The sequence below is a fragment of the Hemitrygon akajei genome, chromosome 30 (assembly GCF_048418815.1).
Source record: "Hemitrygon akajei chromosome 30, sHemAka1.3, whole genome shotgun sequence".
Classification (NCBI taxonomy): Eukaryota; Metazoa; Chordata; class Chondrichthyes; order Myliobatiformes; family Dasyatidae; genus Hemitrygon; species Hemitrygon akajei.
In genome coordinates this window covers 21657147-21675221 of record NC_133153.1, presented here as the reverse complement: position 1 = coordinate 21675221, position 18075 = coordinate 21657147, and the positions used below count along the sequence as shown (strand labels likewise).

The window sequence follows — 18075 nt, the reverse complement described above, 5'->3', positions numbered from 1 at the left end:
CCTCACTTTCAGACCTGAATTAGTTCAATTTGGCAACAACATCTCCTCCTTATTTACCATCTGCACAGGTCACCACAAGGCTATGTGGTTAGCCCTCTGCTCTTCTCAATTTGTACTTGTGACTGTGAGACCAAGCACAGCTCCAATTCCATATTTAAATTTGCTGATGACACTATTGTTAGCTGATTCTAATGTGTTGATGAATCAACATATAGGACGGAGATTGAAAGTCTGGCTGAGTGGTGCTGCATCGACAACTTCGTACTCAATGTCAGTAAGATCAAGGAGTTATTAGAGACTTAGAGAGGAGGAAACCCAGAGGTCCATGAGCCAGTCTTCATCAGAGGTGGAGAGGGTCAGCAACTTTAAATTCCTCAGTGTTATTGTTTCAGAGGACCTGTCTTAGGCCCAGCATGGAAATCAAATTACAAAACAAGCATGACAGCACTTCTGCTTCTTTAGACATTTGTGAAGATTCAACATTTCATCTGCAACATTGATCAACTTGTATAGATGTGTGGTGGAGAGGAGACTAACTTTGCATCGTGGCCTGATATGGATACACCAATGTCCTTGAATGGAAAAGCCTACTAAAATTAGCGGGTACAGCGCAGTCCATCACAGGTGAAGCTCTCCTCACCACTGAGCTCATCTACACAGAGTGCTGTCGCAGGAAAGAAGCATCCGTCATCCAGGACACTCGCCATCCAGGCCATGCTCCATTCTTGCTGCTGGCATTAGGAAGGAGGTACAGGAGCATCACGACCCACAGCACCAGGTTCAGAACAGTTATTACCTTCCAAACATCAGACTCTTTAACCAGAAGGGATAACTTCACTGAATTTCACTCACCTCAACTGAACTGTTCCCTCAACCGATGGATTCACTTTCGAGGACTCATCATCTCATGTTCCCAATATTTATTGTTTATTTATTATTATTTCTTTTGTCCTTTTTGTATATGCCCAGTTTGTTGTTTTTGCACATTGTTTGTTTGTCCATCTTGTGTATGGTCTTTTATTGATTCCATTGTGTTTCTTGTATTTACTGTGAGTGCCTGCAAGAAAATCTCAGGGCTATGTATGTACTTTGATAAATTTACCTTGAACTTTTTATTAAGAGTCAAAATTGATGACTTATTGATGACCTTTTATTGAATGACTTATTTTAAGTTAATCACGAAAAATTGAAGCCATTTAAATATTTACTATACCTCACTATTTTTGCACGACTTATTTTAATTAGAATTATTTTTTATATTTGTTATTGTAACTTAACGGTATTTTTATGTATTGTGCTGTACTGCTGCTGAAGACAAGAAATTTTACTTAATCTTATTCTGGCCCTTTGACCTGCACCACTCAGCAAACCCCAGTTTAAACCCAGCCTAATCATGAGACAACTTACAATGATCAATTAACCTACCAACTGGCAAGTCTTTGGACTGTGGGAGGAAACCGGAGCACCTGGAGGAAACCCACGCGGTCACAGGGAGAAAGTACAGGATCCTTACAGACAGCAGTGGGAATTGAACCCAGGTCGCTGGTACTGTGAAGTGTTGCGCTAACCACTACACTACCGAGCTACCTCATGACATAAATCAGTGATGATAGATTTGACGACATGTATAAGTGATATACATGGACGACGTCAGTATCTTCTGCTCTGATCTGAGGTCGGTTCGCAGGCTTATTAACATCTGCAAACAGTTTGAGCTGGCATCGGGGGCCAGGGTCAACCGCACGAAGAGCGAAGCCATTCTCTTTGGCAGCTGTCCCAACCGATCCAGCGTCCCCTTCATCATCAGGTCTGATCACGCGAAGGTGTTGAGGATCTAGTTCAGAGGGGCTGAGGTGTGCAATAAGAACTGGCTGGAGTGGACTGCCAAGGTGAAACAGAAACTGGGACTGTGGGGAGGGTGCTCCTTATCGATAACGGGCAAGAACCTGGTCATCGGGTGTGAGGTGCTCTCTAGGCTGCTGTACTTGGCGCAGGTGTGGCCCGGCCCCTGCTCCTGCAGCTCAGAAATTACCCGAGCCGTCTTCAGATTCGTCTGGGGGATCCAAGATGGAGTGGGTTAGACGGACCACCATGCATGAGTCCCTGGACAATGAGGGCAAAAACGCTCCCAACGTTGCCCTCATCCTGATGGCCAGCTTTGTGTGTGGCTGCATCAGGTTGTGTGTGGAACCCGAACATGTGGGCACCAAGTACCACTATGTACCCAGGTTCTACCTGTCGCCCTGGCTGCGAAGGATGGGTCTGGCCCCATTCCCATGCAATGCCTTAGTCAGCTGGTTGCTGCCCCTCTACCTGTCCTTCGTGGAGAAGTTCTTCCAGGACAACGCGTTTGACCACAGGGCCATCAGGCAGTGGTCGACACGGAACGTCCTGCAGACACTGCAGGAGAAGGACGTGATGGACACAATGGGTTGGTTCCCTGAGCAGACTATCCAGTTCATCTGGCAAAATTCCTCATCACCGGACCTCACCAACAGGCACCAAGACCTCGCCTGGCCGGCGGTGAGAGGGGCCCTCCCAGTCAGAGCCCTCCTGTACGCCCGGAACGCCGCCTTCCACAGGAGTGGAAGGGGTCAGGTGGCGGGGAGTATACCCCTAAACAATGGTGGGTAAAGATGAACCAACAGAGTACCATGTGAGTGGCTGAAAGTGTGGAAATGTGTAGAATATAGCGGAAGCGTCTGTAAAGGATTGAGAGTTATCGAATGATTTATTGTGAATAATTTTATTTTTTGAATAAAGTATATTTTGTTAATAAAAATATAATTCTGATAAAAATTTGATGTGCAGAGAATGCAAACTTTTAAATATACCCTTGTCATCCCACCTTCATTTGAACAGAAAAGTTGGAACAAAAAATAAAACAGAAGACTGCCCTCTATCTGAATGTAATAGAATCAAATACAGTATTTAGGTTTTTCTAGTGGGAACATTACAGGTATTGACTTGTTCCAGCCTGTGCCTTCATGTCCAAAAATATTTGTCATGATAGTTCAGTTGCTCAAAGTCTTTCTAATTGACTTCACCATGTGTTTTCTTTTTCAAAAATGGAAATAGTATTTATTTTATAGAAAAATAAAACACATTGCTAAATTTTACTTAATCCCAGTCTAAACAGTGTAGTTGTCTTTGATCTGAGATGTACTAGCAACAAATGTGCAGTTAAGGGCTACAATGTCAAAAGGAAATGAGCTTTATGAAACAAAGCAAATACATTAAGGATATCTCTGACTAATTCAGCAAATAATTTCATGTGAATTAGCAATACAGCCTTAGAACAATTAAATGGTAAATAGATTGTAGTGGGTAAATAGGTGCATATCTGTTATCAGTGTATCAGTTTTGTATTTTGTTTTATACATTGCCCATAATTTGCATATAGTCAAATATGCTGAGAAACAGCAAATTAACTTGCAAAGAACGTACTTCGGATCAAAGTGTTAAGGTACTGCTTATTAGAACAGGAAATTGAACTTTTGCACATGATGGTGTGTAAAGTAACAAAAATAATGTAAATATAATTGTTTGTTCTTTGAATGGATCCAGAAAGTGTGAATCTGTCACAGCAGGAAATCACCTCGAGCATTTTGATTATAATTCAGAGCATCTTTCAGTGTTTTCTAGATCACCTGAGGTTTGAGAAACCAGGGGAGATTTTTAAAAAAAAGTAGATTCAAGTTGTTCAGGATTGATGTGCTGTTAGCAATAGAAAGGTTAGGATCGCCTAATCTAGAGCCTCTTGAATGATAGGATAAAGCCAAAAAAGGAAAGCTTAAGTCAGATGCTGAGAGTTTAACACAGCAGAAAGCCTGAAAGAGTACAGAAAGCATGAGTGAAATTAAGGAGGAATCTAGGAAAACAGAAGATATGAAAAAATACTGGCAAGTAAAATCACCAAACACCCTAGCTACTGATTTTATATGTGAAGTGAATAACTACCGATCGAAGAAGGTATTTTGGGAGCTAAAATGATGAGCTTCACTTGGTGGAGAATAAAATGGGTAAAGTTCTTAACCGCTGTTGTGATAGATTTCGTGAATGAGGGTGGGGTGCTAATGCTAAGGCAAGTGTGAAATATTGGACAGGTTAAACATAGTAAAAGAGGAAGTACTAATGTATTTATTATCTTTGGAAACAGACCTGAGTGAAATATATCTGAGGCTTTAAAATAGCAGGAGTGGAAACTGTGGAAGCTCTGATTTTGAATCCTGTCTGGCAAACATTGTATTGAAGGACAATGTGGATTAACTATGAAGTTGCAGTTTACTTGTATGGTGGATAGATTATTTTTTTTTTTTTGTAATTTATTTTTTTTATTGAAGTTTATCATCAAACAAACATTTCCATAAGATGTATTTCAGATACTGTATCATATAATCATATTTGTCATTCATGGGTATTGCATACATCTTTATTTATAAAGGCACAACTTACCTAATTAGTGGCAGCCAGCATGAATTTGTTAAGTGAGCACCCAAATCTGATGGGCTTGCTTAAGTATTTTCTGAGGAGGTATTGTATTGGGTCAGAGAAGAATGCGGGTTTCATGTTGCCTCTGTGGATGTTTTGCAAGTTTTTATATGTAGACAGGTCAAAAGTGTAAAGGTCCATTTGATCAAGAAGGCAAATTGGATCCAAACTCAGCTCAGTGGCTGAAAGCAAAGGACAGTAGTTGAAGGGTGCTTTGTGAGTGGAAAACTGCTTCTAATGGGGTAATAGTATGAGCAACTCAGTCATAGTATTAGTAACTTGCAACTAAATGTAAGGATTGTAACAACAAAGTTGGAGGTAATACACAAACTGGCAATGTGGGTGCTGCAACAGGAGGGACTGCAGAATCTCATACTGCAAGGGGAGGATGTATACATTCTGAAGGCCAGGGCAGTCAACAAGTGAGGTCATGCAATTGGGAAGGTGCAACAAGGCAAAGGAATATCCAAGACGTTGAGTGGAAACCTGCAACAGAAATGCCTATTCCAATCATTAAAGATAGGACAGGTGAATGCGGTTAAAAGAGCAAATAGTAACTATCTTTTATTAGCTCAGGCATAGAGAAAATCAGTAAGGAAATTATATCAAAAGTATATACATCAGTTAGGCCACAGCTTGAATGCCGAGTGTCATTCTGTTTTCATTACAGGAAATATGACTGCAATGGAGGTTTTAAAAGTTCTTCCAGGTATGGGAAGGTGTACAACTGAGGAAAAATTGGTTAAGCTAAGATTGTTTTTGTAACTGAAGATGCTGAAGGGGCATCACAAGGATCCTAGAATGAGGAGATGGGAAGGAGATATTCTGTTTCTTTTTGCAGATGGACTCAGATTTCTAGTAACTGATAGGATTAAAAAGATGAGAAAAAAAACCTTTCATTCAGAACATGATAATAGGCTGAAACTCATTCCCTGAAAAAATATTATAATACATAATGTGAGAATTTCTACTTGAAGAACGTTGGCTTTCAGAGCTGGCTGATGCTAAAAGATGGGACCAAGCTGGAGAGCTGTCTTTTTTCCTCAATGCTAGGTAACCTCCTTTGTCATAAAATTTCTATGGAACTTACAGTTATTGATGCCTTGGCACAAGTTCAGAGAATAGTGATATAAAATATTTTGGAATGCAATAAAACGAACAGATTAACAGAGCTGTACTTCCCTTGACAAAGAGATTGAGAAGAGGTCAAGATAAGGCAGATTTGATTTCACTAAACACAGCTTTAACAAAAATTATAAATGTAGACTTAACTACTCAATGACTAGGCATTAAATGAACCTAAAAGTAGATAGTGATGTGTAAGTTGACAGTGGCATGTGAGTGGACAGAAGGGTGGAGTGTTGGTGGGGAAAGTATATTTAGTTCAGACATGACTAAAGACATCATTACTGGATGCAATGGTATGATTAATGTTTAGGGAATGAATGCTTTTTGACCTGCATGGACGGGGCAACTGGCTGAGCTTGAATCATGGAAATAGGTTTGTTGGTGTGGAAAAGGCTGGGCTACACAACAATATTAAAGTACATTTGTTTCCAAAGGTGATATTATTACCATTGGAAATGACTGTACTCAGTAAAGTTATCCATTGGGAGATTAAAAAGAAGCAGGACAAACTATGTGACTTTACGTCAGGGTGAAACATTTTGCTTACGCATCAGAGTGAAAGTTGTAATCTATTTCAAGAGTCCAGTTACAGCCTGACTTGTGGACATAGTAATGCTGACAAGTATGCCACTGCTTCAGAAGATGTAATCCAAATACGTTATGAGGCTGAATTGAAAACGTGCCCAGGTGATTGGTTTCGTCTTCTCACCAACTTCTAAGCTTGGTCCTGAGCCTTTAAAATGCAAGTACCGAAACCTGTTCCCTTACGGGTCCATGTTATAATTGAGTCTCGCTGGTTGAACTACTTCAAAATTGTCACTGATGCTTTCAGATTGCTAACACAACCTAACAGTAGTGGTGATCAGATAGATTTACGTGGCTTGTAAAAGGGGGAGAACAAAAAGCACTAGCTGAAGGAAATGCTTTGTGTTTTATGTTTTCTCATGAGCCAATGGCACATTTCAGAGGATCTGGTGATCGTCTTCAAAGTGCCATTAGTGGTTTTAAGTATAAATTCACAGGAATGTCTTGTGCCAAATTATAAATTTATTGAGAAGTAACTGGCGAGTTTCTGCTGCATTAGTGTAAATGAAATGTAATGTTTATTTATCTGTGGCACATGAAGAAATACTGTTGTTACTGTATACCCAATGAAAGAAATTTTATTTTCAGAGTGCTGATGGGTTCTAGAATTTATGTTAAAGTTGTAGATCTTGACAAGGAAAACATCCACCAATCTGTAATTGAAACCAGACACTAGTTTGTTCTTTAGAAATACATTGAAGGTAGATTAACATGAAGAAGAATTTTTGTATGAACTTTCTGGTAGGGTCACTTAATTGTAATGCTTTTGGACTTTGTAATAGCAGTAGGTGTGTGAGTCCAGAATTGTAAATAGGATAACTTAAGCTTTTGTGAGAAGTCGGGTTTACCATGGAGATCAGTGTAACTTTTAGCTGCTGAATATTCCATCCCTTTGAATAGCAATGTGTTTTTGTAGCTTGTCCAATTAATACATTGATTTTGCTGGATTTAAACAAGCCATTTTTTGGGGGGGGGGGGAAATAGGAAACTTAAATATAAAGCTTCCCCATGAATAAACCATCATAGAAAAGGTTGAAATGATCTTCTAAATTATGTATAACCATCAAAATCCCATGTCCAGCTGGAGTCCAGGGCTTATTCCTTATTCATAGATGGAATTCAAATTTTCATGAAATAAAATAATTGGGTTATCAGAGTGTAACATTACTGAGGATGAATACTGGTGCTGAGAAATATTGAGCTGAAGAGAATTTGTGGGAAGGCTGTACTTTTCCCTCTAAGCAGAGATGTGGGCGGTGGGAAACTGGATTAGAACGGCTTGCTGGGGCAAAGCAACCAGAGCACTGCTTAAGCAAGAATGAAATTAAATCAACATTTCTCTTTTGCACCATGTATTTTATTGTAATTTACAGTAATTTTTTGTCTTGTACTGCTGCCACCAAGCAACAAATTTCACGACATATGTCAGTAATTTATTGTAACATGCAGTAATTTTTTTTGTCCTACATTGCACTGCTGCTACCAAACAACACATTTCACATCATATATCAGTAATAATAAGCCTAAATCTGATTCAAACATTTTATTTGTAGATCTCAAGATTGCAAACAAGTACTTAAGTTGTTAAAACTTTCATGGATATTTTGAAATAATAATGCAAGTTCAGGTTGGTTAAAGTGTTCCTGCTTTCTGAAACATTAAGGAATGAAAAATAGATCTCAGCTAATGAAGTAGTGATGTCACAATAGTGACAGGTTGCGATAATTGTATATTAAATAAATCTATTAATGGTTAGCATGTCTGCATAACAATTAGATTAAAGAAGGAAATGAGTAGCATGGGGCACAGCATGTCAATTGTTGATCACCATTTTATCCCTTCATGGAAATCCTGTATATGCACTTTAGAGGTTTGATAGAGACAGGAGTTATTGGGTGACATGGAACATGAAATGTGTGACAACTTGTAATATTGCTTGCAGACTCTATGAAAGAAACTTGACTCTTCTGCAGTGTGTAAAACAAACTTGAAATATTTTCATGGAAGTTCATTTTGCCAATAGAATACTTTCGTGGGTCAACTAATGCTTTAAGTGGAGCTGCTCTACTTCTCTGTGTGTCATTCAAAATTATTTTAGTTAAATTATGGGAAAGAATTGTTTAATTGCCTTGGTGACTATGAATTACAGAAGCACTTTTTATGTTCGCAACCAGTAATCTCACATGTTACGATCATTAATGCTCATTTTTCAGCTGAGAGTTACTCAGATAAGTAATGAGTACTGTGATTAGGTTCTGCTCCTGTTTATTATGCAAGCAGCAACAATTTTGTAGAGGATCAATCCTGCATGCTTACAGTAAGCTGTGTATGAATTTATTTCCATATAGTCCTCCAGTTTTCACAAGGTTGCATAGCTGTTGCTTTGTTTCGTGGCACTCATAATGAATTAAAGGTAGCTTGCTGGCCTAATTAACAGAATCAATAAGAAGGTCATGAGTGCATTTGTACAATTACTGCGGTTGTAAGTTGAGCCCTTCCACAATTAGTAATCTTCCTACTGGATGTCAAGTATAAAATCTATTTAATTTGAATTTGGTTTTAGATTCAAACCAAATCAGAACAAAATTATTTATAAAACAAGGGGATATCCTTGTGTTTATTTTAAACCCTGATGTTAGACATCAGTGTCACACTCCTAGTGTAATTTAGCCACAGCTATAATGGAAGCTTATATTGATAAAGCTGTAAGTAGATGGAATGATCTGTGTAATCCCAGTGATACTTGTGTACTTTTTGCTTAAGCCCTTTTATTTTGAATATTGTGGATATTGTTGCACCATGCTCATTGAATTAACATGGGCAAAACTTCAGCAAGTGAAAAGAGATTTGTTTCTTCTCCCCTCTTACGATGTTATGCTGTACTTCAGCATCATTACAAGGCACTGTGCCGGCACCTCTGTAACATGATGTGAGTGGGCAGTGTAATTCTCCTTAGTCCTGATCACTCACTTCATGTTGGGGAGGGTGTTTTGCTCACCAGGGTGTATAGAGAAGCATTCAAGTTTATTTCAAGTACTTCCAATCCTTTTTGTGAGGAAAGTTTTAAGAAAATTTGATTTGATCATCTTGGAATGAAGTGATTGAGATAACTAAATTGAAGTTTTTCCAGACTTCAAGAGAATTAATTGACGCAAAAATGTGTTTAGATCACAAGTTGGAAAATTTTATTTTCCTTCAGCTAGAAATAAATTTATAGAATATACTGTCTTTTGAAGACTATTGATTTAAATATAATTTTTAAACTTGCAGGCAGGATTCTGATAGACGTAGTGACAGAACAATTTAGATCATTCATGTAGCCATTGGCTTTTAGAACCTAATGGCATTTGGATCCTATGAGTTGTAATAAAGCAGAAAGTGATCTAAAGAAGGAAATTTATCTACAGAAACTGGTACTGTTTAATCATGTACTTTAATTTTTTTTTAGATTAACTTGAGTTTTGAATAATATTTAGAAGTATGGATGGTGAATTTATGGCATTTCCCATAAAATTGTCATTACATATGATAGCAATTTGTCAAGCTGAATTGTGCAGTGTGCGATGATTAATCAGCTTATTGTTGCAGCAGATTAAAGGAGAATAGGATGAAGAAAGATGTCCTGGTTTCTGGATGTGATTGAAGGTCAGCCTATTTCCCAGGGCACAATAAGTAGCAAGCCATTTTCAAGGAAAAAATCTGAACTAAATAAATTCAGAGTTGATACATTTTAGTTTGTGCAGAGCTTATGAATGTGTCGTCAGTAAAAATTTCAAGATCTATTCTCTAATGGGCAGAACAGTGGCACCTCAGCTGGAGCTATGGCTACAGAAATAAGATGTTGGAGGAACTCATCAGGTCAGGCAGCATCTATGGTAAAGAATAAACAGTTGACGTTCAGGCCATGACCCTTCAGAGCCCTGATGAAGGGTCTCGGCCTGAAATATCAAATGTTCATTCCTTACCGTAGATGCTGCCTGACCTGCTGAGTTCCTCCAGTACTTTTTGTGTGTTGCCTTGGACTTTCAGCATCTGTAGATTTTCTCCTGTTTGTAGAGCTTTAAGCTGCACAGTTCCAGTGTCGTATGTGTGACCCTGACCATTGCTATCTGAGTGGAGTTTGCATGATCTCTCCAAGCTAGAAAGGACTTTCCCTGGTGGTGGGATGTCCACCCACATCCTGAAGACCTGTTGATATGTTAATTGGCTATGGTAAGTTACCCCTAGTGCAGATGAGGTCAGGAGAACTGGGAACTGATGGACAGAAGTGATAATGGATTACAAGAAAATAAACGTCACAACGGGAATGAAATAGGCATTCTGTCTTTTTTCCTCAGTGTCTGACTCAAATGTACAATAGCTGGAAGATTTTAGAATTAAGGTGCATGCTTCATTTCTTTAAGGACATGAAAAGGCAGGGCAGATATCTGTAAGGATAAATAGGGGTTGGGGTTGATGAATGCTCAGAAAAACAAAAGCAAGCAGCTGTCGTAAAATGGTACAATAAAACACATTCCCCAAATGATGTTCAGTTAAGACAACATGACATAAAATGTCATAAAGTGCTATTTGTTCCTATCTGTAAGAACATAATTGCTTAAATTAGCTATATCATTCAAATATGGTTTTGAACTTTGTATCTGTGAAATTATCAACCTAATTGATACTACCACTGCTTTACACAGTTTAAAAAAATTTTCAATATGCAATTTAGACCAAGCTTTCAACCTGCCTTGCCCATTTTTGCTGAGTTTCGGTCAGAAGGAGGAACTTCCCACCCCATTTTTTCCCCTCCCCACCCCCAGTGCATTTCCACATTTTTGGTTAAAGATAAGTCATCAAATTACTTTTAGAATGTGTTTACGATTTTATGAATAACAGTTGGCTCAGAAATAGAAACTGATCTAAGTAACAAATTACTGTATTTCGTGGTTGAGCAGACTGGGGGATGAATGCCATCCAGAACAGCTGGTAATACTCTTGTGTAACCACTGGCGGATTCAATTGAAGAGGTGACCATTCTTGTGGGGGGTGGACATTTGCCCATCATATGCATACATTGGGATTGCTTTAGTTAGCGACTGGCAGAATGCAAATGACATGGAGGGGTAGTCCCTGAGCTCTAACTATTTCAGTCATGCTGTCTTACTCTCCAAGCATTGAATGTTAAAAGTCCTGACAGCAAGGAGAAATTTCTTTGGCAAAATGAAACAGTACCAAAGACATAAAGTTAGTTAATTTTAATCCAACTTTGTATGAAAAAAGTAGCCAAAAGGATACATTTTCATAAAGTCTTGTGTTCATGTTGCTATATTTACATTCCAAAATGTTTAACTGCTGTTGAAGCACTTTAAAATATGGTTACTGTTGTAATGTTGGAAACAGAAACTATCTTCTAGTGCATGGCAAACTGCCAAAGTGAGTAATGTGTTTTTTTCATGGCACCGAATGAGGAATTAACATTTAGTTTCATTCTGAAATGTAGATTTGACTGTGGGCATTGCCTCATGTACTTAAAGTACTTAGCTAAAGCGCTAGCCACTATAAAAGATTTTAGACTTCTTTGACAACTCAAATGTCTCTCTATTTCTCTGTTCCCCTCCTTTTATTCCCCATGATTTTCTACCAACTTAGTAGCAGCATCTGAAAATTTACCAGTTTCCTTGGATAAGCTGTTTGTGACTATGTCTGCCTGATCATCACCTCTCCTGCCCTCTAATTTGCCTCTCAACAAAAAATTTCCATCAACCAACCATTGTAAGGACTATAGCTATTATGTTTATCTTCCGTCCTCTGCTCCTCCAGTAAAGCTCTTTTTTTTCTGGCCATTGGCTCCTTTCCCATGCCTGGTAATTGTCCAGAGGCTGAATCTAATAGCTTGCATCCTTCGTGTCAAATCAAGTCTCAAGGCTCAGGCTTCAAATTGAAAACAGTGCTTTCATGGATACCCAGTTTTGAGCTACCTGACTCGTGTTGAATCAATCCCATTTAGTGAAGTGATCTGGATGACAAAAGCAAAACTTCATTTTGACCAAGATACTGGGGCAATGTCTGTTTCCAGTGCCATTTTGCCCTGTGTTTTGGTAATGTGACTGGTTGTTTAGTTATGATGAGAGCAGTCCTCTAGGCATTAGCCAGTTTTTTGTTCCCCAGGGGTGATGCTAATGTACTGCTGAGTTAATAAAATATGGAAGTCCACTATCACAGTTTATTTCCTTCCCTTTGTCAATCTTGGTGCCTCTTTCAACCTGGATTCAATTTGCTGAAGTATTGGTTCATCATCTAAAGGGATATGATAAATGATCATTGGGTAATGGTGTTTGTGATTAATCTTCCTAAACCTCTGGGCCTTGACACATCTTGTTTACTGTTCCAAGGTGCCCATTAAGTTTCACTTTCCCAAGTGTTTGGCCGTCTAAACTAATGTCTTGTTGTGTGAACCACTGCTGAATTTTGTTAACATAGTTGTGAAACACCTTTTGGCAGGAAGGGGGTTGTCTTCCAATGCGCTAAAGGCACTATACAAGTACAGATTACTTCTGGTACTCTGGGCCTTGTGTGTTGCTTAAAATAAAAAGGATACTCTTATCACTCGATGTAACCCACTTTGGTTTAGCTGGTAGTGAGTCGATTATTTATAAGTTAGATGCTTCTTACATTGAACTGTTGTAGAACATTAATACAGTGAATTCTGGTTAATTGGGACACATTGGGTGTACATTTCAGCCCAATTAGGTGGCAGCCCAGTTAGCCGAAATTTCATGGAAATACTTACAAACATATTTTTTAAAAACCAGACTGAGTAACAGATTATGTATTTAAATGAAATACAGAACAAATTAGAACATTACCAAAACTACTACAGTGCTATAAAACTGTATATTAGTTGTTAATAGTTACCCACAGAGGAATTAATCCAGTGTATGATGTCGTGTTCTTTTGATTGACTGTAAATGAACAAAATCAGTGTAGACATTTTGTTCAGATAATGGTCTGCCTTCAAACAATTCTTTCAACAATTGCATGCTCCAAATCTACATTTTTATTGTAACATTTGGGATGATTGTTGACTCTTTAATTCTTTGGAGTTCCTAACTTTTTGAAGTAGTGAAATGCTTTCTTTTCCACTCCTGGCTGTTTCTGGCATCTCCAAGCATGAATGCTTGAAACCACAGTGAGCAAAGCAGTTCTGAATTGTGTTATTGTTTATTATTTGCCAACAATCAGTGACAAAAATCGATGTCTTTTGACAGAAACAAACACGTGCAAGTGACACCTTTGTAAAAGCTGTTTGCTCTAAGCATGGTGTAGTGTCTAACGGCCACACAAGTACGTGTGACTGGCGCTAGTTAGAAATTGTTCAGCAACTGTCTCCTGTCCCAATTAAGTGGCATAGTGTCCCAAATAAACATATGGAATCCTGGCTATTTTCTCAGTGTGTTTTTGTTCCTTAAGAGTTGTCCCAAATAAGTTGCTGCCCCAATTAACTGATGGCCCAGTTAACAGGAATCCACTGTACATTCAAAGAGGAGAAAGAAGAATGCAAGAGAAATCATTAATACTATTCCACCAAATCTCAAGTTGATGTCCCTAAAGTTTATATGCATATACATCGCACTTATGCTGATACTTAAAAGGTTTTGTTTCACAAGCATGACTCTTATGCTGAATAATAGGGTTCTAGAAAAAAATTCATTGTCAATAGTGTTTTAATTTATCAGGGAATAAAGATTTTGTGTTTGGCAATAATCTAACATTATTATCTAGCTGAATTAACAACAAGGAAACAAATTAGCCAGGATCAGAGGGAGGGAGAGAAAAATCAATTAGCTTACTCTTTTGCCTAGACATTGCTCCAGGCTTGAGGATGACTTGCTTCCACTGTTGGTTTATGGGTTTGTAGATGGCCGATGAGGACAATGAGTCACTTCTCACAGGATTGGCAGATGATTGAGTTTTGAGTTAGTGCAATTCATTGGCCACTTGGGCGGAGCCATATGTGCAATGTAGGGCCTATAGCACAATACCAGTCGGAATGCTTTCTTTTCTCTTTGAGTGGCCCCAGGAGTTGGGTGGTGCATTTCTTCCCCCCCCCCCCCCCCCCCAAGGAGTGTTTAGATTTTGTCAGAGGAGGATGTTATCAAGAAAAATAATTTGAGTGCATGCTCAGTGTCAGGTTGTGAGCAACGTAGTGGACTAAGAGTAAGTAGGGCCTCAAGCCTGCGGTGTTAGTTCACTGTGATTGCTATTTGTGTTGTGCCTTAGTAAAAAAAAAAATGATACCCAGTCTTATAATAAGACTTTATAACTGATGGTTCAGCTTGGCTAAAGAGATTTTAAGGAATATCCGGTCAAAGGAGAGGTGAGAATTCATTCTAGGCCTTGAAGGAAGGAATTCTAACTCTTGATGGCCAACAGCTGTCATTGTTGGAGTAATTACATTTCAGAATCTTCAACTGAAGGAATGCAGAACTATGTATCATTAGGATGTAGCATTGGCTTTGACTTAGTGAGTCATTAATGTTTTTACTCTGAGAATATTTTTTCAGTATTTACATGACGATTGATTTCCAGGCCCATTGTTTCTAGATCCAACTGTTATAATTCTGAGCTTACTTTATTCCTAACCATCTTTTAAAATCTATTTGGTAAATGTGGAAGCCATTACTGACTGAACTGTTAAAATGTAAATATTTGTACCCATTAACTAATACAGCACTTAACCATAATACCTCTTCATGTTGTCATAGTTTCAATGGGCATTCTATAACTAGATGCTATATACTGCAGGTCATCAATAATGAACGGTTTTAATTGGTGCCACAATGGGCGATTCACTGAACTAGAAGGTGTTCCCAGGGGCTATTTTTTAATCAAGATGAAAGGCTGTAAACTTACTGGATGCCTGCTGCCAAGCTATTCTGTTCCATTAGATGCAGTAAACAGTTGCACTTGGCAGAAAACATTCAGTGTATCTTCATGAAGACTGCACTTTCGTCCCATGTAGCATTTTTTAAAAATTTCTTGAACATTTTCTTCTTGGTCTGCATTGCTAAAACTAAATGTTGGATGTGTAAGAGTTGCTGCCACACATACCTGGATTCGTTGGAAATGAAAATGTTATGCCAGTTTGTATTTGCTTATTTCTCACAATATATTTCATCAGCACCTTTGACATGTTGTTGGGTCGCACAAAACTAACTGCACTAACTTCTATGATCAGCTCTCCATTGCCTTTGTGAAGAATCTGCATATTCATTAAGTGCACCACTGGAACAAATAAAACATTGGCCATTTCCCCATAATTATTAATAAACAATCAAATAACCTGTTTCTGACTCTTAGTCTGAGTACTTGATTGTTGATTGTGCCAAAGTCAATTTCCAGTTTTGAAATGTTCCTTTCCTTGCATTTACCATTCCCCTTCCATCAGTTCAGTCACTTGTGCTTTATCCCCACACATGCACTCCCTTATTTTAAAGGAAAATGTAAGGACTAAATAGAATATGTCCTATTCCACAACTTTTTCTTGTATGGTTTAAAATAAATTAATTTGAATTGAAAATCAACAAATCATCAAGTAGAGAATTATGAAATTTTTAAATCTTTTGGGTTGTTCTGTGGAGAAGAATCCAATTATAAGCCTGAGGTACACATTCAGCGATTCAGGAACAGCTTCTTCCTCTCTGCCATCCGACTCCTAAATGGACATTAAAGCTTTGGACACTACCTCACTTTTATAATATACAGTGTTTCTGTTTTTGCACATTTTTAAAACCTATTCAATATACGTAATTGATTTACTTGTTTATTTATTATTATGTTTTTATTTTTTTTCTCTCTGCTAGATTGTGTATTGTATTGAACTGCTGCTGCTAAGTTAACAAATTTCACGTCACATGCCGGTGATAATAAACCTGATTCTGAATCAGAGCTACATGTTAATATTTTATCCCTTTTGAGCTTTTGCTTCAAGGCATCTAACCTTGAGCACTTTTTCCATTGTGATTGGATAAAAGGATACATTCTAAGTTTAGTTTTGGATTACCTTGCCAGTCCTCTTAAGAGAGAGTGGCTAAAGAGAAATGTATTCCCTAGTTTGCTTTGGAGCTCGAATTGGACACATGCATAAAGTTAACTTTTCTGCTAGGATGATTTATTATTTATCCCGTTAGTTTAACATCACCAAAATTAGTTGCTGAAGTTCCCCATTGAGATCAGTATGGTGTTCACATTCCCCCTATCAAACTAATATGCTACAGCAGTGAAGAAGGCCAAGTGAAAATCAATTTTTCATTGTTGCTGGTTATTAATGGTTGCTGGTTATTGCTGTCCTGTTCAATTTGCTGCAGCTGAACAAGCTGATAAACAGTGGAAAATTAGCGATACCCAGTGAATTTCTCATTAATGTTGATTTTTCTGCCCTTTGTTGGAAGACTAATTATTACTATTCCACACACGTACTTTTTACAGAATCATTTTTGGTGGGTGGGGGATACCTCTGTAGGTCCATCATATGCCTTTCCTTACTTCCAAAAATTAAGGTGGAAGATTCAACTTCGGCAGGGTTGCACCAATCTGTGAGGATTAGAAGAAAAGTGGGCAAAGTTGCATGGAATTTGTAAATAAATACTAACTCAATGTATTAATAATCAGTTCGAAAAGTACCATTCAAAAGCCTACTGATTCTGTTTTAACTGAGCTTTTTGGAAGCTTTATAATAACAGATCAAGGTGAAGGCCAGACTGAACTCTGAATGGAACCTGTGGCCGCATGAGGACAGAATATGCACTGTTGTGTCAACAGTTCATGGTTTCACCTCTCAGTTTAAACATTTGAGCAAAAACCCAAGTTACTGTCATTTCAAAGTGGCATTAAGTTGGGGCACAGTTTGCTCTGGCGGTTGGATGTAATAGATTATACATGGGACTGTTTAGAAAATGAGCAGCAGTGCACATATGGAGTCCTAGCCAGTAATTAACATCTGGTTATTTCCAACATTTGCAGTTTTCTGCTTTTTGCTTTCTGAGTTGGACTTCTCCTTTTCCGTTGCCAATAAAACCCCTGATGCTCCACAGCTGTGATGTCATGAAGCCTGCTGAGCAGGTGCATTAAGTAATCAGCACATACAGCATAACAGGAAAGGAAAGGGCTCAAGTCTAAGTTAATGCCCTAACAGGGTGCAAAGAAAGGATTAGAGTCGGTGCACACGAACAAAGGAGAAGCTCAAACACTTTTTGTTTTATTTAACTTAAAATGTTATATCTGAGGGAAATAAAAGCCAAAAAGCAAACTAGTTTTCTGTTGGAGCCAAGTTTGCAAGTAGTACTTCTGAATTGGACCACAAGACACAAAAATGGAACAATGTTAGGTATTTTATAATGAGTCTGTTTTTTAAGTTCACATTAATTCACTTAATTTCCTTTAATTATTGGAAGTAAGCAAAGGCGTATGGAGGGCCTACAGGAGTCTCCCCCACCCACCAACAATGATTCTGTGTTATTAAAAATGTATAAGCATTTAATGTACCTCTTCAAAATGGTCAAAGTGCAAAAAGAATGCAAAGCAGCATAGGCTGCAGAGATGGGATGAATCACCAACCACAATTTCAGGAGTGCTTAAAATGCACAACCACAGAAGTCCAGAAGCTGCTGTCAGCTTAATGAAATAATGATATTGAATGCTAATTGTTTTGCCATCATTACAATCACATTTACTTTGGTGTGTATTGCCTCTTCATTTGCTGTGATCAATTTTTGGAATTATCACTATTATTTCAAATACTCTTTCCATGTTGACTCCCCAGTACTTCCTTAAAATATTAACCCTTTGTATTTCCATTTAATCATTCTACCATTGAAGTCATTCTTC

At 38.1% G+C, this 18075-nt stretch overlaps 1 protein-coding gene across 14 annotated transcripts in view; it reads left to right on the top strand.

Moving 5' to 3' along the window:
* mef2aa (myocyte enhancer factor 2aa) overlaps positions 1-18075 on the top strand; it is a 194294-nt gene that overhangs the window by 56603 nt on the left and 119616 nt on the right. The window contains exon 1 of one of the 14 annotated variants that reach the window (XM_073033077.1): positions 6285-6361. The exons of the other annotated variants lie outside the window; for them this stretch is intronic. The gene's annotated coding sequence lies outside the window, so the exon portion shown is untranslated. Of the gene's footprint in view, positions 1-6284; positions 6362-18075 lie in introns of those variants that run through there. 14 annotated transcript variants of the gene reach the window in all.